General features: G+C 37.0%; 1 long non-coding RNA gene across 2 annotated transcripts; it reads left to right on the top strand.

Annotated features, from left to right (window-relative positions):
• The first annotated feature begins 458 nt into the window (after positions 1 to 458).
• Positions 459 to 19,023, top strand: LOC119249129 (uncharacterized). 2 transcript variants are annotated; one of them, XR_005126075.2, is made up of 4 exons: positions 459 to 832; positions 16,346 to 16,608; positions 17,665 to 17,765; positions 18,867 to 19,023. It is a non-coding gene; the product is annotated as an uncharacterized LOC119249129 (long non-coding RNA). The 2 variants fall into 2 exon arrangements; XR_008552440.1 differs by having other exon boundaries at positions 17,560 to 17,765.
• The last annotated feature ends 8,769 nt before the right edge of the window (positions 19,024 to 27,792 follow it).

Raw genomic sequence — 27,792 nt, 5'->3', positions numbered from 1 at the left:
CATCTTTGCCAGCTGCACAGACTAATGAATCTGGCTCTGGGTGTGCCAAGAAGCATGCAGACAGAAAGATCCCCAATTGTTCTTAGGTGCAGAACAATCTGATTGAACTGCAAGATATACCTTGAATACTATTTCTTTCTACTGGACACAACTGAAATGTCCAGATCATTATTTCTCCATTTGTATTCCATGGAACACTGACTCTGCCAGATGCTAACAGAAGATTGGATAGAGAGGAGTCAATTCCATGAGTAAATGGGTTTTGCAAATGCTTAATAAAACAGCAGTAAGGTTTTTTAACTTTGTTTATTCAAAACTTCTACTACTGAGAATCTTTAAGAGGATGCAATATGTTGAAATGCTTACTAATTCCAGAATCAGGAACCACATACTCTCATAACATGTTATGTGACATCACAGAACTTAGTTCTTTTTTATAAAACCTGTATTTTCTCCCTTCTAGGCCTCCGCCTATTCTTTCCCCTCCTTCCTTTTATCTGTCAAACTCTTATGTCATGTTTTCTTGAAGTCTTTCCTAGACTCTCCAAATTGCCTTAGGATCCCTGGCTCTATCTTCACTAGACATCCACTAAGCCATTACCAGGGCATCTGACATTCTTTATTCTTGTCACCTACTTTACTTCTGCTTTTCTTGATAATTCATGAATTAGGTAATTGTGATGATTAATTTTATGTCTAAACTTGACTGGGCTAAGGGATTCCCAGATCACTCTTAAAATACTTTTTCTGGGTATGTGTATGAAGGTATTTCCGGAAGAGATTAGCATTTGAAATGGTCAACTGAGTAAAGCAAATGGCCCTCATCATGTGGGTGAGTATCAACCCCAATAGAACCGAGAGATGGGGAGAGAGAGAGAGAACGGGGGGGGGGGATGAATTTGATCTCTTTCTTGATGGAGCTGGGACATCCATCTTCACCTGCCCTCCAACATCTGTTCTCCTGGTTTTCTTACTTTCAGATTCACAATGAGTCTACTGATTCTCAGACCTTTAGACTAGGTCTTAATTATACCACCAGTTTCCTAGTTCTCCAGTTTACAGATTGTAGATCATGAGTTTTATCAACCTCCATATCCATGTTAGTTAATTCCTATTGTCTCCCTTTGGAGAATATATATATATATATATACACACATATATACATATATACATATACTCTCTCTCTCTCTCTCTCTCTCTATATATATATATATATATATAGAGCAGCGTGGGTTCAATTCCCAGCCAGCCAGGGAGAAACCCACATGGTGCGGCAGACCTCCCCAACTCGCCTGCTGCTCCCTTGAGCAGCGTCTTTGGTCCATCTGACTGTTCTGCTCCCCACTCTGTCTCTGGTGAATTCTCTCACCCTCCCACGCCTCTGACCTGTACCCCAGTTCTTGTATAAATAAATAAATCTTAAAAAAAGAAGATATACAGAAGAAAACTGCAATTGATGGTGGATAGTGTGCAAAGAATATTATGTAAAGAAGAATTCTGGGGTGAGCAGAACAGAAGTGCTCTGAACTGGAGTGTTCAAGATGACTAAGGACAAGCTGAAGTTATGGAGAAGCTGAGAGAAGGGAGGGCACACAGACACAGAGAGAAACAGATGAAGAGAGGCAAGGCAAAGAAAGTAAGTCTGAGAGGAGCTTTCTCTTAGTGACACCTAAATTCCAGACACCTAAAAACCTTCAGGTTTTGTCCTTCAAATCTATATGTGCACTGTTCATATGGTAGCCATTAACTATTTAAATGTAAATTTACATTAATTAGAATTAAAAATTTAGAGGTGCGCTAGCCACATTTCAAGTTTTCAGTAGGTGTATGTGACTAATGGCCTCCATACTGGACAATGCAGATGGAAACTATTCCTATCACTGCCCTCATCTTTACAGTCAAGCTCCCTTGCCTTGCACAATGTAAGTGCATTGTAAGAGCCTCAAGTTCCTGCAATCCAAGGAATCAACCACAACAACCTTTACACGATCTAGCCCTTCATTTATTTAACATCAAATTTGTACTGATGTTGATGTATCTTTTGAGTACTAGGGATACATTAGTACTGAACGGAGTTCAGCCCTGGTGGGGCAGCAGTGAAAACCTTTCAAATGTTAGCAAGTCGCTGCCTCCATCTTACTTGTTTGAGCTAAATGCAACCCTGGTTTCTTTCGTTAGCCCTCAAGGGGCAAGGAACTCAGGGCATCCACCCTCTGATTGCTCTCTGTTCACAGTTCAAGTTATGAATATCCCTCTTAAAACTGAGAGCCCATGATGGCATATAATATTCCAGAATTCAATGGACTATTATCCCACTTGCTCCAAACACTGAATTTCCATTAATTCAGCTTGAAAATGCATCTACTTCTAAGGGAACCAGTCACATCGCATGGCTAAGTCAAGACAGCAATATCACAAAAAGACAAATACTGTTTGATTCCACTTATAGAGGAATCAAATTCAAAGAGACAAAAAGTAAAATGGTGTTGGGGACTGGTGGGAGGGACAAATGAGGAGCTGTTGTTCAATGGGGACAGAGATACAGTTGGACAAGATGAAAAGAGCTTTGTACACTTAAAAATGGTTAAAAAGGTAAACTTTAAGTAATATATATTTTATCACACATATTTAATTTAAAATTTTATTAGATTAAGCCTTAATTGGACTTGTTGAAGATAAAATTGGGGAAATATAGTAAAAGCCTAAATTAAGAATAATCACAAGTATAAACAAGGAGATCTTAGGGTTCCCAAAGAATTATTAGGAACAGCATAACCTGGTTCAGACTCCATGGCTTATGTGAAATCCTTTGAGGAGGAAATGGCCCCAGGCTGGTTCTTGCTAAACAAAACCTAAGTGGAAAGAATACTAGTTTAGCTATAGGGAAACAACAGTATCACCCAAAAGGTAGTGATCATCTGAGAATTACAGGTTTTTGTCAAAATTTCTCTTTGTTTTTTTGTTCCAACAACCCGAAGGTTGGTGATTTTGGCCACATTCCAACAAGGAACCTACATATTATTTAACAGATCTGGAGAATGCATTAGCAGAGAGGAGGGAAGTCCCCCACCTCTTCACTAATAGTTCATGGACAGGTCTTCATAGTCACCTAAGTCATTAAGATTACTTTTTAGGGGTTTGTGACATGTGAACCCTGTTTTAGTTTCCTTGAAAACAAAGCTTGAGACAAGATGGGCACAGGTATTTGTTTTGGGACAAAGTAATTGAGGAAGTGAAGAAACAGGAAAAGTATGATAGACAGGAAAGAACGGATAAAATAAGGTTACATATCTGGGGCTCCAGCTAATGGCCAAAAGGGCTCTATTTGACTCAGAGCTCCAGAGATGAGTAGAGTGCCTCCTGCCCACTTGAAGGATGAGGGGCTGTGGTGTTAGTCCACAGACCTTCACCCTCTGTTGTTTGAGACTGACCTCAGACACATCAACAACCTGATATTTCCAGAGAGCCTTTGCAGGAGAGGAGACACATAGACTCTGGCATCCCAGATAAGGCCTAAGGGTAAAAAGGAACTCTTAACCTTTGTGCTTCAGGAAGGATGCTTCCAGGTGAATCTGAGCTTCCATAGAACTGTCCTTCACAACTATGGCTGAACCTGAAAGTGGACATGAGATATGGGGCACCAAAAGTGTCTGTTTTGTGGGCCTTTGGGGTCCTGTCCTGGGAAAACTTGAAGAAGAAGAGTTGCCACATGCCTGTATCACCTCATGATATCTGGGCTTCTTGTGCCTACTTCCCATATATACCTAAGAACAAGGGATTTATCAAGGTTGTTTCGGTAGCTGGCCCCTCCCTCATGAATACCCAATTATAAAGATTCCATACATGATAGAGGAAATATATTTTTAATACTCCACAATTGTTTATTTACAGTAAACAATTTTAATTACTTACTAAATGAAGATATTTCAAAAGGAAAGGAGTACAACGTTCCTTTATCCTAGAGCAATTATGTCTCCAGACCTGCTTTGGGAGGAGGCCAGAGGATGGTGCCTTCGTGGGTTGTGTTGATTGTTCAGGAGAGAAAAAAGTGAAGTGGGCTCTGGTTTACTAAATTTTCTGATCTCCAGTTTCTTCTGTGAAGTGGGAATAATAGTGGTAAGCATCTACTTCAGAGGTATGCATACACAGTTAGAAAGAAATGAGGTATGTGAAAAATGCATCTGAATATTAGTGTCCCTGCCCAATCTCAGCAGATACATACTAAAGCAGGAAGTAGAATGCATGTAGCTCCTAATACAGTGCTCCACTCAATGGCACAGTCACACATATCACACACATAGACTCTGAGTGTCTTGCTAGATGTTCAACCAGCCAGTTAGATGTCCTTGCACTCCATTTGCTATACTATAAAATCAAGAAGATATATTCGTTTTACATTAGCTCTCAGGGATTGGAGGAGTAAAATATTTCCTGTAGCTGTTGCAATCAGCTTTCACTTATGAGGCAAATGGATGGGTAAACTGGCACAGATACATGGCCAAGGGCTTCTATGACTGCCAGAGCAGCACCCACACACCAAAAACAGAAAGACAGGAGCTGAGAGAGCAGAGAGGGAGCCCCAAATAAGCCCTGGGGACAGTGACTCTGCTGAGCTGGGCCAATTTGGGCCAACCCACTTAATACGTGCTTTTTCAGATGGAAAAAGAGCATGTGCAAGCTATCCACAGATATGTGGTTTTTAAACATTTAAAGAAATAACTGCTTCAAGCTCACTCAAAATGACAGCAATACAAAACCAAACTGTCAATGTGATAGCATTACACATTCAAATTAGTTATAGATATCCATACAGAGTATCAGTGGAGGTACATTGAAAAGCTCTATTAGTGCAAATGTAAATTGTTGACATTTCCCCAGGGGGCAATTTGATGATTTATACTAAAATGTAAAGGTCCATATGGTTGGACCCAGACACCCCGCTTCTAAGATTTCATGATATATATTTGCACAGATACAAGGATGCACAAGGAGTTTACTCCAAGAATAACTTGAAGAAACCAGTCTCTGGAAATAAACTAAATATCCATCATAGAGGAAAGGTTTGACAAATTATAGTTAGTATGCAATGATGTGCAACAGAATATTGTATAGCTGTGACAGAGAATGAAGATTCAATGTTGCCAATATGAAATAATTGCTAAGTATGCAGTTAACAACAGAGAGAAAGATGGAGAAATAGATTACCATTTGTGTAAAAATAAACATTTACAAACAAATGTATACAAATAAAGATATATGTACTTATATACTTATATTTGCAGAGAATAGATTTTGGAAGAAAACATAAGAACCTGGTTAAAAGTAGGTACTATTCTGAAAAGAGGTTGATGGTGGTAAGGAGACACTGTAAGGTTACTGTTTTCACTGTAACCTTTACTAATCTGCATTTATATATATATAATTTGTTTGTTTATATATATTTTGTTCATTTGTTCATCATTGTTCATTTTTGTACAATGTTTACATTCTCCTATCAGGTATAGTCCCTACAGAATTCCCATCACCAGTTCACCTGTGCACATCACCATAGTCCCTGGTGCTTTTCCCTCCTCTGTTTTGATACCTCTCCCTCCCCCACCCCTGCAGAATGTTTCTGATTTATAGATGCTTGTTAATTTTTTTATTTATTGTTTTTATTTTCCCTGATTCCTTATTTCATTCCCCTATATTCCTCCTATAAGTCAAACAATCCAATATTTTTCATTTTCCTTCTGACTTATTTCACTGAGCATAATCTCTTCTAGCTCCATCCATGTTGCTGCAAATGACATGAGTTTATCTTTTTGATTGCTGAATAGTATTCCATTGTGTATATGTACCACATCTTCTTGATTCAGCCATCTTTTTTTCGGCATTTGGGTTGTTTCCATAGCTTACCTATTGTAAATAGTGCTGCAATAAACATAGGGGTTGAATTAATGTTTTTGTGTCCTTTGGGTAGATTCCTAGGAGTAGAATTGCAGGGTCATATGGTAGCTCCATTTTTAGTAGTTCGAGGGACCTCCAACAGCCTTCCACAGTGGTTGGACCAGTTTGCATTCCCACCAGCAGTGCAGGAGAGATCCTTTTTCTTCACATCCTTGCCAACATTTGTTGTTTCCTGTTTTTTGTTTTTTTGTTTTTTTGTTTTTTTAATATGAGCCATTCTCACTGGTGTAAGGTGGTATATCTCATTGTGGTTTTGATTTGCATTTCTCTGATTATAAGTTATGTTGAGCATTTTTTTCATATACATGTTACCTGTTGGCCATTTGCATTGCCTCTTTGGAGAAGTGTCTTTTCAGCTTTTCTGCCCATTTTTTGACTGGATTGTTTCTTTTTGTTGAGATGTGTGAGTTCTTTGTAGATCTTTGTGATCCGTCCCTTATCAATTGTATCGAGTGCAAAAATTTTCTCCCAATCAGTAGTGTGTCTTTTTCTTTTGGTTAATGTCTCTTTTGCTGTACAGAAGCTTTATAGTTTGATTTAAGCCCAGCTATTCATCTTTACCTTCACTTTATTTGCTTTGGGAGATGAGTCTTTAAAGACGTTACTGAAGTTTATGTCATGTAGTGTTTTACCTATTTTTTTCTATATATTTTATGGTTTCAGTTCTTATGTTCAATTCTTTTAACCACTTTGAGTTGATTTTTGTTTTTTTTTTTTTTTTTTTTTTTTAAATATTAAATTTTATTTTTATATTCCCCATACAATTGCAAACGCCCCATTCTGACCCCAATCCTTCCCCTCCCGCCCCCCACCCCCCAAAAAGTGTCTCTGGTTCATAGTTTTTTTGTTGATTTTGATTTTCACTTTCTTATATTCATTTTCCTGGTCCCTTATTTAAGTTTTCTAGATTCCTGCTATGAGTGAGACCATCCGGTATTTTTCTTTTTCTTTTTGGCTTATTTCGCTGAGCATGATCCCTTCCACTGCCATCCATGTTGCTGCAAATTGCATGTGTTTATCTTTTTTGAATGCTGAGTAATATTCCATGGTATATATGTACCACATCTTCTTGATCCAGTCATCTATTTTGGGCATTTGGGTTGTTTCCAAAGCTTAGCTATTGTAAACAGTGCTGCTATAAACATAGGAGTGCAGGTGCTCTTTGGAATTGATGTTTCTGTGTCCTTTGGGTAAATACCTAGGAGTGGAATTGCTGGATCATATGGAAGCTCTATGTTTAGTAGGTCCAGAAATCTCCACACAGCTCTCCATAGTGGTTGGACCAGTTTGCACTCCCACCAACAGTGCACAAGAGTTCCTTTTTCTCCACATCCTCGCCAACATTTGTTGTTGCTAGTTTTTTTAATATGTGCCATTCTCACTGGTGTGAGATGGTATCTCATGGTAGTTTTGATTTGCATTTCCCTGATGACAAGTGATGTTGAACATTTTTTCATATGTCTGTTGGCCATTTGCATTTCCTCTTCAGAGAAGTTTCTTTTTAGCTCTTCTGCCCATTTTTTGACTGGATTATTTTCTTTGTTGTTGCTGAGTCTCATCAGCTCTTTGCAGATTTTTGTGATCAGTCCTTTATCATTAGTGTTGGGTGCAAAAATGTTCTCCCAGTTGGTGGGGTTTCTCTTTGTTTTTGTTATTGTCTCTTTTGCTGTGCAGAAGCTCTTTAATTTGATGTAGTCCCAGCTGTTTATCTTTCTCTTCACTATCACTGCTTTGGGTGATGTGTCTGTAAAGATGTCTTTGATGTGCAAATCCCGTAGTGTTTCGCCTATATTTCCTTCTATGTATTTTATGGTTTCAGGTCTTATGTCTAGTTCTTTAATCCATTTTGAGTTGATTTTTGTGTATGGTGTGAGGTAGTGGTCAAGCTTCATTCTTTTGCATGTAGCGACCCAGTTTTCCCAGCACCATTTATTAAACAGACTTTCTTTGCTCCAATGCATAGTCTTTGCTCCTTTGTCAAAGATTAGTTGACCATAAATCTGTGGGTTTATTTCTGGATTTTCTATTCGATTCCATTGGTCTGTATGTCTGTTCTTGTTCCAATACCATGCAGTTTTGATGATTATGGCTTTGTAGTATAGTTTGAAGTCTGGGAGTGTGATGCCTCCATTTCCTTCTTTTTTTTTCAGTAGAGCTTTGGCTATTCGGGGTTTTTGGTGATTCCATATGAATTTCATCAATAATTGTTCTATTTCTTTGAAGAATGCCATTGAGATTTTGATTGGAATAGCATTGAATCTGTATATTGCTTTTGGTAGGATGGCCATTTTAATAATGTTTATTCTTCCAATCCATGAGCAGGGGATGTCTTTCCATTTCTTTGTGTCTTCTTCTATTTCTTTTAACAGTATTTTATAGTTTTCTTTGTATAGGTCCTTTACCTCTTTTGTTAGATTTATTCCCAAGTATTTGATATTTTTGTTTCAATAATAAAAGGGATTTTTTTAAATTTTTTTCTTCTTCAGATTTATTGTTTGTGTGGAAGGCTACTGACTTTTACATGTTGACTTTGTATCCTACCACTTTACTGAACTGATTGATTAGTTGAATTAGTTTTTATGTGTTTTTGTGGTTCTATACATATTATCATATCATCTGCAAATAGTGATAGTTTGACTTCTTCTTTTCCTATTTGGATTCCTTGGATGTCTTTCTCTTGTCTTATTGCTCTGGCTAGGACTTCCAGTATTATATTGAAAAGCAGTGGTGAGAGTGGACATCCTTGTCTTGTTCCAGATCTTAATGGAAATGCTTTCAGCTTTTCGCCATTGAGAATGATACTGGCTGTTGGCTTGTCATAGATGGCCTTTATGATGTTGAGGTATGTTCCTTGTATCCCGAGAATTTCAAGGGCTTTTATCATAAATGGGTGTTGCACTTTGTTGAAAGCTTTCTCGGCATCTATTGATATTATCATATGGTTTTTATATTTCTTTTTGTTGATGTGTTGGATAACATTGATTGATTTTCAGATGTTGAACCATTCTTGTGTCCCTGGAATGAATCCTACTTGGTCGTGGTGAATTATCTTATGGATACATTGTTGGATTCTGATAGCTAGAATTTTATTGAGGATTTTTGCATCAGTGTTCATTAGGGAGATTGGCCTGTAGTTTTCTTTTTTGGTGTTATCCTTGTTCGGTTTTGGTATTACTGTAATGTTGGCTTCATAGAATGTGCTTGGTATTATCCCTTCCTTCTCAATTTTTTGGAAGAGTTTGTGAAGGATAGGTGTTAATTTGTTTCTGAATGTTTGGTAGAATTCATTTGTAAATCCATCAGGTCCTGGGCTTTTGTTTTTGCCGAGGTTTTTGATTACCACTTCAATTTTACTGCTTGTAATTGGTCTGTTTAGGTGTTCTATTTCTTCTTTATCTAGCTTTGGGTGATTGTAGAGTTGCAGGAATTTGTCCATCTCCTCTAGATTGTTGAACTTGTTTCCATATAACTGTTCATAGTAGTTACTGATTATTCTTTTGATTTCTGCTGTGTCTGTTGTGATTTCTCCTCTTTCATTTATGATTCTGTTTATTTGTGCTTTCTCCCTTTTTTCCTTTGTGAGCCTGGCTAGGGTTTTGTCTATTTTATTTATTTTTTCAAAGAACCAGCTCTTGGTTTCATTGATCTTTTGGATTGTTTTTTTGTTTGTTTGTTTTGTTTTTTTCTTTAGTTTCTATTTCATTTATTTCTGCTTTGGCTTTTATTATTTCTTTTCTTCTACTGGTTTTGGGGTTTTTTGTTGTTCTTTTTCTAGATCTTCGAGCTTCGAGATTAGGTTTTTTTCTTTGAGTTCTTTCTTGTTTCTTGATGTGAGCCTCTATTGCTATATATTTTCCTCTTATTACTGCTTTTGCTGCATCCCATACATTTAGGAAATTGGTGTCCTCCTTGTCATTCAATTCAAGGAATTTTTTAATTTCTTCTTTGTTTTCCTCGTTAGTCCAGTGCTCTTCCAGTTGTGTGGTTTTCAATCTCCATGAGGCAGGAGAGTTCCTTGCCTTCTTTTCATGGTTTATTTCTAGTTTGAACAAACTGGTCTTGTTCCATTGCATATTTTTTGCTCCTTTGTCAAAGATTAGTTGTCCATATACATGTGACTTTATTTTTGGGTTTTCTATTCAATTCCATTGGACTGTGTGTTTTTTTTTATTCCATACTGTTCCATACAGTTTTAATTATTATGGCTTTGTAGTACAGTTTGAAGTCTGGGAGTGTGATAGCTCCATTCACCTTCTTTTTGTCAGAAAAGCTTTGGCTATTCAAGGTTTGTTATGGCTCCATATGAATTTCATCATTATTTGTTCTATTTCTTTGAAGAATGTCATTGAGATTTTTATCAGGATTACATTGAATCTGTAAATTGCTTTCAGTAGGATGGCCACTTTATTAATGTTAATTCTTCCAATCCATGAGCAGGGATGTCTTCCATTTCCTTGTGTCTTCTATTTCTTTTTAAAATGTTTTATAATTTTCTGTGTATAGGTCCTTCACCTCCTTGGTTAAGTTTATTCCCAGGTATTTGATTTTTTTTTTTTGTTTCAATTATAAAGGGGATAGTTTTCTTAATTTCTTCTTCTTCAGACTGATTGTTTACATATAGGAAAGCTACTAATTTTGTGTTGGTTTTGTGTCCTGCTACTTTACTAAACTGGTTTATTATTTTAAATCATTTTTCTGTGGAGTTTTTAGGGTCTCCATGTATATTATCATAGCTTCTGCAAATAGTGATAGTTTCACTTCTTTCCCTATTTGAATTCCTTTTATGTCTATCTCTTATATTTTTGTTCTGGCTAAGACTTCCAGTGTTATATTGAAAAGCAGTGGTGAAAGTGGACATCTTTGTCTTGTTCCTGATCTTAAAGGAAAGGCTTTCAGCTTTTCACCATTGAGAATAATACTGACTGTGGGTTTTTCATATATGGCTTTTATCATGTTAAGGTATGCTCCTTCAATCCTGAGAATTTCAAGGGTCTTCATCATAAAGGAATACTTAACTTTGTCAAATGCTTTCTCAACATCTATTGGTATGATCATATAGTTTTTATTTTTCTTTTTGTTGATATGTTGGATTACATTAATTGATTTGTAGATGTTGAACCATCCTTGTGTCCCTGGAATAAATCCCATTTGGTCATGGTATACTATCCTTTTGGTGCATTGTTGGATTCTGTTGGCAAGGATTTTATTGAGGATTTTTGCATCAGTGTTCATTAGGGAGATTGGCCTGTAGTTTTCTTTTTTATGTTGTCTTTGTTTGGTTTTGGTATTAGTGTAATGCTGGCTTCATAAAATGTATTTGGTAATATTCCTTCTTTCTCAATTTTTTTGAAAGAGTTTGTGTAGGATAGGCACTAGGTCATTTCTGAACTTTTGGTAGAATTCATTTGTGAAACCATCTGGTCCTGGGCTTTTATTTTGGGGGAGAGTTTTGATTATTATTTCAATTTCACTGCTTGTAATTGGTCTGTTATATGTTCTATTGCTTTTTTATCTGGTTTTGGATGATCATATTGCTGTAGGAATTTGTCCATTTCTTCTACATTGTTGAATGTTTGCATATAAATATTCACAGTAGTCTCTGATTATTCAATTTCTACTGAGCCTGTTTGTAATTTCTCCTCTTTTGTTTATGACCCTATTTATTTGTGCTTTTTCCTGTTTTTTTTTTTTTTCCCTTTGTGAGCCTGACTAGAGGTTTGTCTATTTTGTTTATTTTTTCAAAGAACAAACTTTTGATTTTGTTGCTCTTTTGGATTTTTTTATTTCTTTTTTTTAAGATTTATTTATTTAGTTATATAAGCACTGGGTACAGTCAGAAGTGTGGGAGGGTGACAGGATTCACCAGAGCCAGAGTGGGGAACAGAACTGCTGAGGGGAGCAGCAGGCAGCAGGAGAGGTTTGCACTCTATGTGGGACCCTCGCCCAGCGGCCAGGAGCGAACCGGCACTGCAGAGGCTGCGGGCTGCCTCACAACTGAATTTTTTATTTCTATTTCATTTATTTCTGCTTTGATTTTTATTATTTCCTTTCTTCTACTGGTTTTTGGGTTTTTTTGGCTATTGTTTGAGATGGGAGATTAGGTTTTTTTTGAGTTCCTTCTTGTTTCTTAATGTGAGCCTGTATTGCTATATACTTTCCTCTTATTACTGCTTTTGTTATGTCCCATACATTCTGGAAAGTTGTATCCTCCTTGTCATTCATCTCAAAGTATTTTTAATTTCTTCTTCGATCTCCTCTTTAATCCAATGATCTTCCGGTAGTGTGGGTTTCAATATCCATGAAGTGGGAGGATTTCTTGCTTTCTTTTCATGTTTTATTTCCGGTTTGATGCCTTTATGATCAGATAAGAGAGTTGGTATGATTTTGATCTTAATGTATCTGCTAATGTTTGTCTTGTGGCCCAACATGTGACCAATCCTGGAGAATGATCCACGCTCACTTAAGAAAAATGTGTACTCGGGGGTTTTTTTTGGGTGTTCTATAAATGTCTGTTAAGCCCATGAAGTCTAGGTCTATATTTAGGGTCTAGTGTCCTTGTTTATTTTTTGTCTTGTTGATTTGTCCATTGGTGAGAGTGGGGTGTTGAAGTCTCCACTATATATGTATTCTCTCTAATGTCTGTTTTCAGAGCTGATAATAATTGTCTGATATATTTTGTCGCTCCTTCATTTGGTGAGCATATGTTGATGAGTGTTATATCTTCCTGATGTATTGTCCCCTTAATCATAATGTGGTTTCCATCTATGTCTCTTTTTACCTTTTTCAGTTTGAAGTCTATTTCATCTGATATAAATATAGTTGTTCCTGCCTTCTTTTTTGGTCCATTTGTTTATAGGATTGTTTTCCAATCTTTTACTTTCAGTATATGCTTATCTTTTGTAGTTAAATGTGTTTCCTGGAGAGAGCTGTATTTTCCTGGATTTTGTTTTTAATCCAGCCTGCTACTCTGTGTCTTTTTATTGATGAGTTTAGTCCATTTCATTTAGGGTTAATATTGATACTTTGGAGTCTGTATTTGCCATTTTGTTTGTCTTTTTGTCATTTTATTCCTTACCTTATTCTGTTCTTCCTATTCATTCCTCTGTTGGTTTTGGCTTTAGGAATTCTTATAGTAAATTTTGGAGTGGGGGTTTAGTAGTGATGAATTTCTGGAGATTCTGTTTGTCTGAGAAGGTCCTTACTTTTCCTTCATAGAGGAAGGAGAGCTTTGTGGGGTAAGGTATACTTGTCAGGCATTTGTTGAATTGGAGTTTGTTGAAAATGTCACTCCATTCTCTTCTTTTTTTTTTTTTTAAAGATTCATCCATTTCTACACAAAAGCTGGGGTACAGGCCAGAGGCATGGGAGTGTGAGAGGACTCACCAGAGACAGAGTAGGGAGCAGAACAGGCAGATGGACAGAAATACACCGCTGAGGGAATAGTGGCATGACAGGAGAGGTCTGCACACCATGTGGGATTCTCGCCAGCTGGCCAGGATCGAACCGGCACTGCAGAGGCTGCAGACAGCTTCACAGTGCTGCACTCAACCTGCTGCTCCACCGGGGAGGCCCTCCATTCTCTTCTTGCCTTTAGTGTTTCTTCAGAGAAGTCTGATGTCAGCCTGATTGGTTTTCCTTTATAGGAAACTGTTTCTTCCCCCTGGCAGGCTTCATTATTTTTTCCTTGCCTTGGACTCTTAGAAGCTTTACTATTAAGTGTCTTGCTGTAGTTCTCCTTTCTTTGTGGCAATTTGGTGTTCTAGCTTCCTGTTAAGTCTATTTTCATCTCCTTCTTCATGCTTAGGAAGTTCTTTTCAATTATCTCCTTGAATAGTTACTTGGTTCCTTTGTCTCTCTCCTTACCTTCTGAGATTCCTATAACTCATATTTCCTTTCCTCATGGTGTCAGATAGTTCTCAGAGTGTTTCTTCATTCTTTTTCCTTTTTCTTTTCTGTATCTTCAAGAGTACGGATTCATTCTTCCATTTGTTCAATTATGTATTTGTTACTTTTCCCAGAGTTCTTTAGCTCCTCCATTAATCTTTTAATATCCTGCATTTCCTTCATTTCCTTTTTAAAGACTCATTTTCATTAATTATATTTATCACATCATTCTTTTCCTTTTCGGAGTCTATGATTTTTAATCATGGCATTTCTAAATTCTCTATTTAAAATCTCAGTGTGAATTTTTTTAAATGAAAGCCAATGGTTTTCTTCCTTGTGGGTCAAAGGGAGATGTGGAAAGAGAAGACTACAGGATTTAGAGTGCAGAAACTAGAAACCTTCTTCCAGTGCTTCTTTCCTTTACTCCATGTTCCTTACAGTCTAATTCTAGAATTTCAGGGCACCCCTATAGAGCCAACTACTCACAACTAACTGAGAAGATTCACTGCTTTGTGCCCTGCCTCTCCATCATGAGTTCACTCAATCATTCTGCTATCCCCAGTTGCATAGGTATAGGTATAGGTATAGGGTATTCTTTAAAACCTGAGGATGGTGAAAGAGTGCAGGGTGTGTGGCCCTGATGAAGCTTTTTGCTCAGGATGGATGTTAAAAAGGCTATGAGACCTTTAGCCTCATTTTACCTTTACAAAGTTAACTTATTAGTATATATCCTCAGTCAGTGTCCTTCTTTTGGAGGAACAATATGTCATGAATGAACTTCACACACTGATATTTTATGAACTCCACGCCTACCTCCATGCCAAAGAGATCTCAAGCACCAAGGAGTACAACTCCCATCATGTCATGAATCTGCCATGATTCTCAACTTCCTGAAAGGAGGGTTTCTAGGAGCTAAGGATGGAATTAAGCAGCCATGTTGGTATAAACTGAACACGTGTAGGCTTGTGCTCTCTTGGCTTTGCCTTCAGCATGCACCTGGTGCCCCCGCTCAGAAGGCCTTACTGGCAGGACATATTGACCAATTAATCTTTCTCTCTGTGTTCTCCCTCTTCTCATTTCCCTTGTAAATAAACCTCATATTAACTTTTTTTGTGTGTGCCTGCTCTTCTCTTGTCTTGAGTTCCTAAGCTCACAGGTGAGGACTAACACCCAGATCACCCCATTTCCTATTGGGGTTACCTTGTAATCCTTCCTCTCGTTTGCCCTGAGTTTTCCTTTTTTACTATGGGGAGCTAGGATAGGAAAGGGGCAGTGGGCTTGTTTTGCCCGGCACATGGCATTAATAATAATTTGAGCTAGACATGGGGAAGAAACCAATCTATCCACTTAGTGCCAAGCAAGTCTGGATTAAGGATGTTAGGACATATTTATGCAAACAAATTACTCACTGTTCATCTGTTTATCTGAAATTCAAATCTAACTGGATGTCCTGTATTTTTGTCTGATAACTGTAGACTGATTGTATCTGGAAACTTTTCAGTTCTTATGAGTGGGCTCTATATGTTACACGAAGGTAAGTTTATTGGACGAGATCTCTGCTTGCTACCTCCTAACGGGGGGTAGGGATTTTATTGGCAGGTTCACCTTTTCACTTCTTCTCTCATTTCTAGAGTAAATGAGACTTATGAAGAAGGGAGAACGAAGTCTAGGTTTGGAGGAGGTTACGGAATACTACAAAAAGGAGAAATTTGCAAACAACTATTTCAAAATTCTTTCCTTTATGTCAATGTTGATATTTCTTTTTCTGTTCAGGGGATATCATGAAATAACTAAAATGTTCTAAGGTTTGGCAAACCAGATCCCTGATACCTCTTTCTGCTATTTCTCTTAGGACTCCTTGGAGTTATGAGATACCCCCCTCTCTACTCCCCATTCTACTATCTGCCCTTCATCCTTATCTAGTCAAAGAAAATATCTGTTAACTCCAAGACAAAATATTGGTTTTTCCCTCCCTCAGGGTTCTGTACCTGTTCAGTCGCATGTATGTGATTGTGTGTCTATTGTTTTCACTGTAGGTGCCCTGAAGGCAGGGAGGTGAAGACAGGAGTCATACTGCACACAAGGAGAAAGTCCCCACAAATGTTTTAGCTACTCTGAATGAGTAGCTAAAAAGAGACTAGGTGGGCACTTGACTACACTGTGATTGGAACTAAAAATGAAATGGCAGCCATTTGCTCCAGAATCCTCACCAGGTCTTAGAGGACAAAAACTACTGACAACACGCTTCACAGTGCACTCTCAAAAGATTTTTTCTGGCCTCTGAATGTACTGGTACTTTTGAAATATGTGCAAGTCCTTCCATGCCTGCTGGGTTCCATTTTATAATCCTCTGCAGCCATTAATAAGAAAAAAATTCTCATATACTACCACTTTAACCACTTTTTTATTCAGAACTAGAAGTGACCCCCAGGAGATGGGGCCTCCAACCTCTCAGGCAAGAGAAAATAAAGACCTTTACAAACCTTTTTTTTTTTTTTTTTTTTTTTTTGAGGTCTGTGGAAGCCCAGAGTGAGAGTACTACCATTCACATTCAGCAGCAAGAGTCCAAACCCATTCAGACAGAGAAGCCTACTGCACAGAGGCTTCACTGGGTAAAAGTAGAGGTACAAAGAAAATACCATACTCCCTACTGAGGTTCCAGGTCCAGCCAAGACTCCAAACCTCAGGGAGGGCCTCTGATGAGCCTGAAAAGTGTTGACAAATCAGCTGATCTAAAACTCATGCTTTCCAAATCACATGATCCATCATTTTCAGGTGAGTTTCAGTCTCCTCCTTCTAGGAAAGGGGTAAAGGCTAAGTTGTCCCACGGAGAGAAGAGTTCTATCTGTAAGATCCACTTACCACACACTGTCCCCAGTATATTTCCAGTATATTGCAGTATATTTCCCAGTATATTTCCCAGTATGTTGCAGCCATTATGCTATCATGAAAAAATAGAATAATTTTGGCAGACCACACATATTAATTTATCTGTCCTGTTTCCATCCATCCTTTGTCATTCTGATGCTGTCAGTCATTTCCCCCTAAACCGCTGTCCTTCAAGGTGGAAAGTGTCCCAAACCATACTAATCATGATCTAAGGAGAGAGCCTATGACCATAGGTGGGCTGCCTACAGCTCTTCCTTGACACTATCATGATAGAGATATTACAATAAAAACAGGGTTTTTTTTTCTGTGGGGTGGTAGAACTAGGAGAATGGAAATCTGGGAATGAATGTAAGTCTTCTAGAGAGAATCCAAACAAGGAAAAAGAAGATTACAGAAAAAATTGAGACGCTATATACAAATCTTATTACCAAGGTGCTCTGATTCCTTTAGTATTTCCCTCGATTTTGCAAGTTACTCAACTATCAGTCACCCCTTTGTTGAAGCCAGTTGAAGTTGGGTTTTTACAGCTTATGACAGAAAGAATCAGGATTAGTACACTTCCTGACTTTCCTGCCAACTGAGATAAACACTTGAGGAAATGGGGCCCCTCTCAATCTTCTCAGAGTAAAGGAGAAAAGAAGGAAGAAGACTGCATGAAACTAAAAAATAAACAACAATGTAAGAAAATAAATAGCTTTAAAAAAATGCATGAAATGGCAAACTGTAATCACTGTAGACTAACCAAGGGAACAGTAAAATAATAACAATAACAACTAGCATTTTTGAGCACCACTCTCCAGGGTCAGAGCAAAGTTGACTCTATCCTCCTGGCCAAAGGTGATTCATGAGACACGAGCAAAGGTTTGACTAAACTGAGTCAAATTGCAAGGAAGAGTGCGCTGCAGTACTGGAGTGTGAAGTTGCCATTCTGGGGTGTTGCAGATGAAAGCAGATGAGCTGTCCAAGAACTATGAGGAGAGAAGCATGAAATGGGCACTTCCTTGTAGAGAGTGAAGACAAGGACTCCCGTTTCCAGCGTCCAGGTACAACTGCCCCAATTTATGTCATGCAATTGAGATAGATGATATCCTCTTACATCTGCCTAACAACCTCCCTTTTTATTAGAAACATTCTGTTCTCTGACCTGTCATAGCAATATAAACAAATTACTGTTTTAACAGTTGGCACCTGAGGTTTTATTTATTATTTTATTTGTTTGTTTTTTAGAAGAAATTACCATCATTAAGAAACATATCTTATGAGTGTATTTGGGGGTAAATAAAGTAGATTCCAAACTGTGTTATACAGAGAGCAAGAAATAAAGAGAGGTAAACATTTCTGCAAAAGAAATGATCCAGAATATTGGAAGTATGCAGAGAGGAAAGAGAGGGCACTAGACACCATGGCAGGAAGCTGGAGCCTACATACTAAGGGTTTCCTGTGGTGGAATGGCCAAGGAAGTTCTAAAAACTGGCTGGCAAGTCTATACTTTAAAATGTTTTGTACTTTAGACTTGAAACACCTTCCATATCTTCAATCTTTAATAAAGTCTGACAACGCACATGGATGGACAAAGAAGGAAACAGGCTAAGTATCAAAGCATATGAGCAAAGAGGAGAGTGGTGAGAGATGAAAGGAAATGAGTTTATTAGTAACAGAAACTTATATCTACAAATAAGATAACCCCATCCAAATTTTAGGGAGAACTTTTAAATGGGATGTGGAATGCAACTGCCTTCAGACAATTAATCTAAAATCTCAGGTTTCCAAATTCCTCTGCCAATATCTCTATGACCTGACTCAAATGCTAGACTTCATATATACATGCACATGGACTCACAAACTTGAGCGCTTTGAGGATAGGGTAATGTCTTACCCCAGTACTTGGCACAATATATGACATCCATTTATTTTAAACTGATAATAAAGTTCATTTTTTAGAACAGTTTTAGATTATTTAAAAAATGCAAAGGAGGTATAGGTCCCATCAAACTCACTAATAATAGTTTTCCTATTAACATCCTCCATTACTATGGCACCATAATCACAATTAATGAACCGCTCTACATACATTATTATTAACTGAAGTCATACTTTATTCATATTACCTTAGTTTTTAACCTAATGTCCTTTTACTATTCTAGGATCCCATTCGGAGGAGTACATTACAATTAGCCATTATATCTCTGTAGGCTCTTCTTGACTATGACAGTTTCTCAGAATTTCCTCACTTCTGATGACTGTGAGTTTTAAGGAATGCTGGTCAAGTATTTCAAAATGGGCCAAAGACATGGATGTAAGATCCGAAACTATAAAATATATTGAAAAATAAAAGAAAAAAATAAAAAAAATAATTGAAAAATAAAAAATAAAAAAAAAAATAAAAGTCATTGACTTCAGAGATGTCTCTGGGGATTTATCTCCAACAGCAAGAGAAGCAAAAGCAAATATAAACAAATGGAACAACATCCAACTAAAGTTTTTGCACATCAAAAGAAACTATCAGTAAAACAAGAAAGTTTCTGTACATCAAAAAAAAGCTATCAGTAAAACCCCTATTGAATGGGAGAAAATTAATGCATATGATACATCTGACAAAGGGAGGATATTTGAAATATATAAAGAACTCATGAAGCTCACAAAATGAAAACAATTAACCCAATCTAAAAATGGGCAGAACAGGGCCTCCCTGGTGGTGCAGCAGTTGAGCGCTGGGCTGCGAAGCTGCCCGCAGCTTCTGCAGCGCTGGTTCCATCCCTGGCCGCCTGCGAGGGTCCCACATGGTGTGCAGACCTCTCCTGCTGCACACGCTGCTCCTCTCAGCACTTCATCAGTCTGTCTGCTCTCCGCTCTGGCTCTGGTGAATTCTCTCACCCTCCTGTGCTTCTGACTGTACCCAGTGCTTGTATAAATAAATAAATCTTTAAAAAAAAAATGGGCAGAACAAAACAGGTACTTCTCCAAGGAAGACATATTGATGGCCAACAGGCACATGAAAAAAATGTTCATCATCACTCGTCAGGGAACTGCAAATCAAAACAATACCCATGAGAATGGCCATGAGAATGGCCAAATTTAAAAAACCTTAAGTGTTGGCAAGAATGTGGAAAAGGAAGCCTTATTCTCTTTGGTGTGAATGTAGATGGGTCCAGCTCCTATAGAAAACAATATGGAAGTTTCTCAAAATATTAAAAAAAATAGATCAACCCAGAAATTCCACTCCTAGGTGTCTATCTGAAGAATGCAAAAATACTAATTTGAAAGGATATATACACTCCTATGTTCATTGCAGCATTATTTACAATAGTCAAGCTGTGGAAACAACCTATGTACCCAAGTACAGAGGAGTGAATAAAAAAAAAATGTGTATGTATGTACACATACACACAAAATAGAATACTACTCAGCTATAAACAGATGAACTCTTGCCTTTTGTGACAACATAGAAGGAACTGGAGAAGATAATGCTAAGCAAAATAAGTCAGAAGAATAAAGACAAATACTGGAAGGTTTCACTTAATATGTGGAATACAGACAAACAAAAACAAAGGGTCAAACAAAACCAAACCAATAAGAAATCCTTGACATCTGACTGAAAAATTGGGGCAACAAAATGGGGAGGCGGGGGGCCATAGAGCATGGTAGAGAATTATTGGGGCACTGGTGGTGGGAATGGTGGTGAGAACATACATTTATAGAGGTTTGAACTTATAAGCCCTAAAACAAATACAATTACATAGACCAAATTTACCTTAATAAACATAATTGAGGGGGAAATTAAAATTTTAAAATATTTTATTTACCACTATGTCTCATCTTAGAAATATCAATAATTCCTTAATTATTAACTATTCATTCACTGTTTCATATTTTTTCCATTTGTCATAATTTTTATACAGTGTTTGAATCAGGATTTAAATAAAATTTATACATTATGGGGGGCGAAGAATGTGGGTTCTTGTTGCTCTTTCTCTGAATCCTTGCCAGCAATTGATAATATCAGAATTTTTTTTATTTTAACCATCTTACTATGTGTGTAGTGATATCTCATCGTTGTTTCAATTTGTAATTCTCTAATGACAAATGATATTGAGTAGCTTCTCCTATGCTTACTTGGTATCTTTATATCTCCTTTTTATCACTATAACTTTTTTAAATTTAATTTTTCCCACCACCATCCCTAATATCCCCTTGGCCTCCCCCCCCCCTTAGCTTCAGAAACTCCACTTCATTTATTAACGTACACTCACTTTTATAAGTATTTTAATTTTCAAATTGTCTGCTATGTAAATGTCCAATAGCTGTCTATATCATTCTGGCTTGCCTCACTACACATAATTCCTTCAAACTCCTTTCATTTTACTGTAAATGGCAGCATTTCATCTTTCCCTATGGCTGAATGATATTCTAAAGTGTGGATATACCACATCTTCTTGATCCAATCCACTGTCAGTGAGCACTTAGGCTTTTACCATGTTCCAGCCATTCAAAATAATGTGCATTACACATTGCAGAACATATTTTTTTTTTTGACTGATGGTTTCACATTCCTTGGATAGATTCTCAGGAGAGGGGTTGCTGGATGATACGGTATTTCCATTTTTTATTTTTAAAGGTAAATCCAGATTGTCTTCCACAATGGCTGTACCAGTTTACATTCCTACCAACAGTGTAATAAGATTCCTCCTTTTCTGCACCCTTTCCAGAACTTGTAATTAGGGGTCTTTTTAATGTGTGCCATTTTCACAGGTATGAGATGATATCTCACTGTGGTTTCAATCTGAATCTCTCCAATTGGCAATGTGATAAACATTTTTCCAAGTTATCTATTGGCTCTTGGATAACCTCTATTGGGAATTATCTGTTCAGATCTGTTGCCCATTTATTGTGTTGTTTTTTCTATTATTGAATCCTGAAAGTTTTTTATATGCCGAGGGTATTTTTTATGTCTCGGTTATTTTATAGGTCTTGCCAGTTATGTAACATTTAAATATTTTCTTCCATTTATGTAGATGTTTCTTAATCTACTTATATTTTATTTCACTACATATATACTATTTAGTTAAGAAGTAATTCCAATTGTTTATTTTTGCTTTTACTTTCCTTGTCATAAGAGTTGAATCTCCAGAGATGTATTTATCATTGATCTCATGGAACATATTGCCAATGTTTTATTCTATGTATTTTATTGTGTCACGTCTTATATCTAGATCTTTAATATGTTTACAATTTGTCTGGGTGAATGGAGCTAAGAGTTATCCAATTTCATTCTTTTACAAGGAGTCATCCAGTTTTCCCAGCACCATTTATTAAAGAGATTCTCCTTTCCCCATTTTATGGTTGTGACTGCTTTACCATAAATTAAGACTTGACATGTATATGGATTTATTTTCTAGGCTTCAGTTCCATTCCATTGATCCATGTGTCTATTTTCATGCCTATACCATATGGTTTTTAGTACAGCTGCTTCTTTACAGCATAGTTTAAAGTCAGGTGACATGATGCTTCCATTTCTCTCCTTTTTCCTCAGGATTGCTTTTGTTATTCAAGGCCTTTTATGGTTTCATATAAACTTCAATATTTTTGTTCCATTTCTTTAAATAATATAGTTGGTATTTTTATAGCAATTACATTAAATTTATATATCACTTTCAGTAGGATAGTAACTTTGATTATATTATCTCTCCCCATCCATGAGTTGTACTGCCACAGTATCACTATAAAATCAGTTCAATTAAAGTTTCTCTTACCTACTGTTCTTCCCACTGGACTATTGCTCCTAGTATATACTGTAGTCCTCTATTTGTCTTTCAGGGGTTATTAACTTTGTTCTGTTACAATTTAGTTGTGACTACATGAAGGAGGCATGCCTGGTGTCATCACTCTGCCACCAACTTATCCTCTTTAGTGAGGTAAATGTTCAGATCTTTTGCTCATCTTTTAACTTGGTTGTTTTTTTTTATTGTTGAGTTTTTAAGAATGATCTATATATTTTGGATACAAGTCTTTATCAAATAAGTGTTTTATAAATTTTTCTGTTATCCTGTGGCTTACCTTTTCATTTTCTTAAGTCTTTTTGCACACTTTGTTAATTTAAACAAATTTGTCACATCTGACATAATATTTTTTTCTTTCAGGGGTTATGCCTTTGCTATTGTAGCTAAAAATCATTGCCAATTCAAAGGTCATCTGGATATTCTCCTATGTTATCTACTAGAAGCTTTATAGTTTTGTGGTTTACATTCAGGTGTATCCTTAGTTTTTTTGTGTGTTTTTCATTTTACACATGGATGTCCAATGAGAAATGGATGTTCCAGCACCATTTATTGAAAGATTATTCTTTTCCATTAAGTTGTCTTTGCTCCTCTGTCAATGATTAGTTAACTATATTTATATGGGTCTGTTTCTGGGCTGTCTATTATGTTCCATTGATAATTAGTCTTTTTTACCCTCCATTACCACACTATCTTGATTACTATAGCTTTATAGAATGTCTTGAGGTTGGGTTGTGACAGTCCAACTTTGTTCTTCTCTCTCAATATTACATTAGCTATTCTGGGTATTTTGCTTTTTCATGTAAACTTTAGCACAAGGTTGTCAATATCCATAAAATTGAAATTTTGATTGGAGATTTCATTGAATCAATAGATCAAATAGGAATAATTGACATCAACAATATTGAGTATTTTAGGGCCTCCCTGGTGGTGCAAGGGGTTAAGACTCAACCTACAAAGCTATCCACAGCCACTGCAGCACAAGTTCACTCCCCGGCTAGGGAGCCACCCACATGGCACAGCAGACCTCTCCTGACTCGCCCGCTGCTCTCCTCAGCAGTGTATTTCAGTAGATCTGCCTGTTCTGTTCCCCACTTTCTGTCTCTGGTGACTCCTCTCACCCCCCACACCTCTGGCCTGTACCCCAATTCCTGTATGCATACATAAATAAATCTTTACCAAAAAAAAAAAATTGAGTATTTTAATCTATGAACACGGACTATCTATCCATTCATTTAGATCTTTGATTTCCTAAATCAGAGTTTTGGGGTTTTCCACATACAGATTGTACACATATTTATGCCTAAGTATTTCATTTTGGGCGTTCTATTCTAAGTATTACTTTTTATTCCAAATTTCAATTCTTCATATCTTGTATATAGGAAATTAATTTTTATATATTATCTTATATCCTGTGACCTTGCTTATTAGTTAAGGAACTTTTTGCAGATTATTGATGATTTTCTGGATAGAGAATTATGTCATCTGAAAATAAGGATAGTATCATTTCTTCCTCCTTAATCTACATACTTTTTGTTTCCTTTTCTTATCTTACTGTGTTATCAAGGACTTTCAATGTAATGTTAAATAGAGGTGGTGAGTGTGATGGTTAACTTTATGTGTCATCTTCATTGGCCACAGAGTGCCAGAGTGCCCAGAATAAACATTATTTCTGGATATTTCTGTGATGCTGTTTCCAGATTAGATTAACATTTGAGTAGATGGGCTCAGTAAAGTAGATTCTTTCCCCAATGTAGGTGGACATCACCTAATCAACCCGGGCCCAAATAAAACAAAAGGCAAAGGAAGAAGGAAGTCACTCTTTTCTTCCTATCTCACGGTTGCTCTGGGATATATTTCAACTTCCCCAACTCTTAGACCACAATTTATACCATACTTCCCTTGGTATCAGGCCTTTGGACTGAATTATACCACTGGCCTTCTTGGGGATCCAGCCTGCAGACAACAGATCACGGTATGTCTTAGCCTCAGTAATAGCATGAAACAATTCCCTATGGCAATTCCTTAAAATAACAGTTCCTAATATATGATATATATATATATATATATATATATATATATATATATATCTCCTACTTGTTCTATTTCTCTGGATAACTCTGAAAAATAAAATGAGAAAAGGCTTCCTTGCCTTGTTCCTAAACTTATGGAGAAAATATTCAATTTCTAACTATTTGTAAGGTTTTATAGATATTCTTTATCAAATTAAGGTGGTTTCCTTCCGATCCCAGTTTGTTGAAACAGAGATGTAGCACCAGCCTTCAAGGGATGATTTGTTGCCCCATCAGGGTATGCCTCAGGTCCTGAGGGCCACCTTACTCAAGGACACATTCTTCCTGGGGCAACCCACATTCAGTGACCATAGAAATGTGGTGTAAATACCCCAGTCATTTCACTCCAGTGAGGTACCCATTATTACCCAGTGAGTGACATTTGTTTTTTAAACAGAATTTCCCTTGGAATCAGGCAAAGCTTTGTCTAGCTTACATCACTGTTCAACTACTACTTCTTTCTCCCTTCCAATAAGTTCTGATTTCTAATAAATATCCTGTACGCCCAACTCTTAAGTGTGCCTACTTCCAAGAACGCAACCTGTGACTCCCCACATGAAATGAACAAACACAGTTTCCAAGCCACTTCATGAAAGATAGGCTGGATTTGTTTTTCCTACCACAGGGTCATTCACAAAAAAAGCAAACAAACAAAAAACCTTTGGGAATACAGAGAGAACAAAAAGAAAGACTTTATCTTGCCATTTGATCATCACTTGAGAGTGCTAAATTTTGATGCCTGGCTGAAGAATATGTAGGTATTTATTATTATCACTCAAGAGTCTTTGTCTACATAGCTAGGTAGTGCAGCCCCATTCACAGAGATGCTTGGACTCTGAAATGACCCAGCTACTACCCCTAGACAAAGGAGAAGTCCAAGCGGGCATATGTACAGTCAGAAAGCCACTTCCAAAGCAATACCACTGCAGAAATCTGCAGACACAAAGCAAAGCCACAGTGATAATCAGAGGGCCTAAAGTATGAAAGTCAATGTGGAATCCGTCAGAGGGCTGCCCCTGGAGACTCTAGTGCAGGATTACATAAAACAAAATGATACCACCTAGGCAGTTGAGCGCTGGGCTGCGATCCCTGGCCCGCTGGCGAGTGTCCCACATGGCACGACAGACCTCTCCTGTAGCGCCCGCTGCTCCCCTCAGCAGTGTATTTCGTCAATCTGCCTGTTCTGTTCCCCGCTCTGGCTCTGGTGAATTCTCTCACCCTCCCGTGCTTCTGACTGTGCCCAGTGCTTGTATAAATAAAAAAGTCAATATTAAAAAACAGAACAATGATGTAGTATATACATATAAATAAATAAATTATATAAAAAACATGAAAAACCAATAAAACTTGTGAAAAGAAAAAAAAAAAAAACAAAAAACAAAATGATACCACCTAGGATAGCGTCTTGCACATAAGAGTAGTTGTTCAACAAATATTTGTTGAAAGAATTAAAATGCTGTAGGAGTTAATAGTACTGATCCCTGGTATATGAGTAAGAGCCACCTGTAACAGCTTCCATGTATTCACCTTCTGAGCAATCCACACATTAACACTTTATAGATTTAATTCCATAAATAAGAGTTTTTTTACATCTCTACATTGTTGGCTATTTTAGAGTAGTACTGCTAGCCAGATACAGCCCTACCTTCAAAGGTAAAGCAATGTTTGTGTAATTGTATCAATATTTTACAGCATTTTTCCTTATTAGCCTATAAAAATGAGTGGAAAAAAAGAAAAATGAAAGTGCTGATACTGTGCTAAGAAGCAGAGTTCTCATTAACTCAATACAATTGAGACAAAGAAATCATTAGGCCTGTGGAAAGTGGTAAGTCATTAGCCTCAATCAAATGCTCATTGACTTCAAGCTGGTCAACTTTGTGCTGCCTTCTGAAGGGAAAGAACAAAATGAAAGAACATGTATGAAATATATGACTCATCAAGGACAATGCCTAAAAGGCAAGATGTAATTAGGGTGCTAGAACATTATTCAGCTCTCTGGTAACACAACCCACCTGTAATCTTGTATAAGGTTTATATGTTTGATTTTTTTCACAAGTTTTCAAGAGGACATTATGTGCAAAATCAGGGAAATTCCTAATTTGATGCATACTCTTATAAAATTGTTGTATATCTCCACAATGGAATATTACTCAGCAATCAAAAAAGATAAACACACACAGTTTGCAGCAACATGAATGGAGCTAGAAGGGATCATGCTCAGCGAAATAAGTCAGAAAGAAAAAGAAAAATACCGGATGGTCTCACTCATAGCAGGAATTTAGAAAACATAAATAAGGGACCAGGAAAAAGACTAATTAATACAAAGTAAAAATCAAAATCAACAAGCAACTATAAACCAGAGACACACTATGGGGAGGGGGAGAGGAGTGGGAAGAGGAGGGACTAGGGTCAAAATAAGGGGGGGGGGCAATTGTATGGGGAATATAACCAAAATAAAAATGCATACATTGTGCAAAAATGAAAAATGATGTAAGAATTATATAAAATAAAATATTTTTTAAAATTGTTGTATATCTCACATCAGACAATAAAACCTGCTATTGCAATACTGATCTACTTAGACAGACCTTTCCATTTTTGTAGGTACAGGCATATTGGTAATTTTGTTGGCTTAATATCAAAAGACACTGAGAGATATAGGGATAGGCAAGGACATGGGTATAAGTATGAAAATGGGTAAAGGGTAAGGCCCAATTCCAGCCCTCTCTTTGATGTTGAACATTCTTTCTTCAGGTCACCCTACTTACTCTGGTTTTCTTTAACCTCCAGGCCACTATCCTTCCACTGAGATCTGAAGCCAGCTACCGTTCTATTAATTTACTCATTTATTTTATACAGCACTCTGCTTCCCAACTAACCTAGTTAGAGATATTTGAGACAAATGAAGCTCAGTCTGATCATCTCCCAGGTTAAAACAATGTTTGAGGACACAAGTAGAATACAATGGCCTCATCATTTCTTAATAAAATAAAACAGTAAAAATGTGGCTATTTCAATATTTTCTTAAATAAATCCTGAAAACTATCATTGACATTTTGCTCCAATATTTCACTGATGAAAGGATTTTGAAGAATGCACAGTAGGCATTTTTGCATTTGAAAATTTAACATTCATGGTTTTGATGATTTGTGAGAGATCCTACAGGAATAGGACAAGGACATGTAATAATTCGTAATTTTGTTAGGCATTCATTTGAATCAACC

This window comes from Talpa occidentalis, unplaced genomic scaffold, assembly GCF_014898055.3.
Source record: "Talpa occidentalis isolate TD23 unplaced genomic scaffold, MPIMG_talOcc4v2.1 talOcc4.17, whole genome shotgun sequence".
In the NCBI taxonomy this organism is placed as follows: Eukaryota; Metazoa; Chordata; class Mammalia; order Eulipotyphla; family Talpidae; genus Talpa; species Talpa occidentalis.
Note: the sequence above shows the minus strand (reverse complement) of the source record. Positions and strands in the feature narration are given on the sequence as shown.